The 3373-nt window shown below is 54.7% G+C and overlaps 1 pseudogene; it reads left to right on the top strand.

Moving 5' to 3' along the window:
* Positions 1 to 1242: 1242 nt before the first annotated feature.
* Positions 1243 to 2205, top strand: LOC142410525 (olfactory receptor 52B2-like; annotated as a pseudogene).
* The last annotated feature ends 1168 nt before the right edge of the window (positions 2206 to 3373 follow it).

Below are 3373 nucleotides of genomic sequence, written 5' to 3'. Positions count from 1 at the left end.
CCCAGCTCCTGAGGTGGACATCAAATATCCTGCAGAACGTGACATATCGTGTGTAAGGCTTGGCTAATTGCAGCTTTCAGGGGATGCAGGACACGGCTGAGGGGAGGACGCAGTCAGGTGAAAACGTCCCTGTCAGTGAGCTGGTCCCAAGGCCCGCTCCCAGCCCGGTCTGGAAGGGGACCGGCAGTGGTGAGCCGTGGTTTCAGCCCCCAGCTCAGCAGGATGGACCCCAGAGGCCTCCAGCTCCTCCTGAGCTGGAACATGGAAGCACAGGAAGCTCCGGGAGATTTTGACCGCGGCGAACCACTGGATTTCATCGGCCGGGCTTGAACAGGGGACGATCTCTGCTCCACGAGCTGGGTCGCCTGCACCCAAGCGGGCTCTGCCTAAGGGCAGGCTTAAATGCCCCCTTCCCATTTGTGTTTGTTGCCCTGAACGTTGCTGCTGCAGCGCCGACATCCACGCTGCAGGCTGGGCTGTTGCTGAATTTCCTCCCCCTCTTTCCTCTTGCCTAATCTAAGCGCCTGTGCAAGCATCGCTGCGTCTCCTCCCTTCCTGGGGTCACAGGGAGCCCAGAGGCTTCTGCTCCTTCCTCTGCCGGAGGATCGAACCTGGTCGCCTTTCCTCTGCTCCTGGTCTGCCGGCCGGGTTTGGTCCCAGGCGATGCTTTGGGACGGGGGTGGTCGGGTGCTCGCCCGCCTGCAGCTCCCCCGGGCAGCCCTCGGGAGCCCTCGGTGCCGGCTAACTCTCGTCTTCGGGGCCGGAGAAACCCCGCTGAGGACTGCCAGTGCAGCCCAACTCCTCACCAGCGTCACTTCTCCTGGAGTTAATCCGCTTGGGCAAACAGAAAGACTAACCCTCAGGTTTCTGGTTTTCTCCATCAGAAACCAGTGACCTGGAATGGAGTCAGCAGCTTCCAGCTCCCCCTCCCTCATCGATGTGAAGACCGAGGGGCAGAAAAGCCGCTGTATGAAATCAGTCCAGGGTCCAGCTCTGCACAGTCTCTCTTGATACTTCACATCACGACGGGCTTCTGGTGTGAACACAAACTCACGCTGGGTCCAGCAGAGACAGGAGCTCACCCCCAGTGAACGCTGCTGAGCTCTGCTGGGATTTGTGGTTTCTCTTATGCCGTACTTTATTTTTTAGGTGTTTTTAAACAGAATATCAAAGACCCCTATGGCACCTGTCAGTCACACCAGCTTTGGACCCAGAATGTTCATCCTTGTTTGACTCCCAGGCATGGAGAGGTCTCACCTCTGGACTTCTCTCCCCTTCTTTTCCGTGTATATTATTACACTTCTAGGCAGCTTCATCTTGCTCTTTATCACATCAAGATAGCAAAGCCTCCCCAAGCTGATGTACCTTTTCCTTTCTGCGTTAGCAGTAGCTGAGTTGCTGTTACCGACCTCCACGGTGCCCAGGACGTTAGCTGTTTTCTGGGTCAGGGTGAGGGACATTTCTTTCGGTGCCTGCCTTCCCCAGGTGCTTCTTCTTCATTTCACTTTTGTTGCTGAGTCAGCTATTCTGCTGCCCATGGCTTTTGATCGGGACATTACCATCTGCAATCCCCAGAGATACATGTCTTTATTGACCCACTCAATCCCCCAGAGATAGAGCTGGCAGCTTTGCCAGCAGCCTCTGCATTGTCCTCACCTTCGTTTTTCTGCTTCAGAGGTGGCTGCCGTGCTGCCGAAGCCGCATTATCCCTCGTTCCTGCTGCGAGCGTTGGGCGTTGCTGGGCTGGCCCATGCAAACGGAGAAGCCAATGTCGCATGTGCAGTCGCGCTGCTGCCAGCAGGGATTATCGCCGTCTCTTGCAGACTGATTCTCAGGGTCTTCCAGCCCCCGCAGGTGCCCATCTCTGGGCGATCAGCACCGGGGCTTCTACTGCGGCATCATTTCGATGTTCTACACATTGTTGTAGAAACACCGGTGTTTTCTCCTTCTTCACCCACCAGTTTGGTGGTCACAGCATCCCCACCACACGCGCGCTCTCCTGAACAATGTCGATGTGGCTGTTCCCCCGTGCTGAACCCCATCGCTTACGGAGTGAAAACCAAAGAGATTGGTGAAACAGTGATGTGCGCCGTCTCCAGGCTGCGCAGCCTGCGGCCCTCGTGTCTGGGCTCTGCAGGGCTCCAAGGCCAAGGATCACCCACGCAAATTATCCTTGTCGTTAAGGGGTCTCCAAGGCAGGGATGAGGCTCCTGATGGCGGGCAGAGAAGGACAATCTCAGCAAGCAGCGACTGCAGAGAAATATGAGGCACAGCCCTCTGGGTCTGCAGGGCGAGGGAGGGAGCATCTCTCCTACCCTCCAGCCTGTCCTGCTGGCACGTTTTCCATCCCCAGCCCTGCTGTTCCAGGTGGTCCTGGCTCTGTGACTGTGTCCTGCCGCATCCTGTAGCACGATTGACTTAGTCTCCTGTGATATGGAAATGCACTGCTTTTTCACAGGATTTCCCTCTGCCTTGGGGCAGTTTCTCTGTGTCTGTCCTGTCATGCCCCGGGAAGCATTTCTCAAACCCTTGAATTGGGAAGCAGTGGCCAAACGATCTGCTGGATGGTGTTGGACCGTCCATGTGGGACCATGCTTTGGAGGATGCTAGACTGAGCCTGAGCCTGCAGTGTACAGCGCGGGCAAGGTTGCCAGCGCAGAGCGTGAGCGTGGCACTCGCCCAGCCCTGTGGAGAACAGAAGGACACCAGAACGTGACATCCTCATTGATGAGGGATGTTTTTGCCATTTTACTGGAATCAGTTTGGGCAATGACAATGGGAAACGGGTTGCTAAAATTAACTGCGTGGAAGGAATGCTTTGTCCATATAAATGGATTCAAACCTTTGTATTGCCAGATATCATAACAAAGAACAAGGAGGATCAGTCTGCAGAAAGCAATGAGCCGTGGCTGGAGATTTCAGCTGCTGGTATCATCTGAAAGGCTGGTAAATCCCTGTTGCTTTGAAGGTGTCAATGCCTGTGCGCTTTTATTGAACTCAAGCTTTGCTGAGGGATAGCTCCGCAGTGATAATGATGCTGTTAATAGCAATTACTTCCTATCTTAGGATACGTATTTTGCCCTTATTAAGTCTTAGGTATTTTTTATGTTTGGATCAGAAAATAAATTCTTAATATAAGGAAGTGAAACCTCTTCTTGATTGAATGCACTCCAAACAAGAGCAAGTGATGCCTCTCCCAAACCCTTGTTTTTGTAGGGATCTGATGTGCTGCCGTGCTGGCGTCGCGCCCGCTGTGCCCCCCCGCAGAGCGCTGGTGGTTTTGGGAGAGGATTTCCCCATCAGGACCCCCACGCCCTGGACATGGCACCAGCACAGCATGGGGAGTCCTTGGCCCCAGAGAAGCCACCGGTCA

Source organism: Mycteria americana, chromosome 1 (genome assembly GCF_035582795.1).
Source record: "Mycteria americana isolate JAX WOST 10 ecotype Jacksonville Zoo and Gardens chromosome 1, USCA_MyAme_1.0, whole genome shotgun sequence".
In the NCBI taxonomy this organism is placed as follows: domain Eukaryota; kingdom Metazoa; phylum Chordata; class Aves; order Ciconiiformes; family Ciconiidae; genus Mycteria; species Mycteria americana.
Note: the sequence above shows the minus strand (reverse complement) of the source record. Positions and strands in the feature narration are given on the sequence as shown.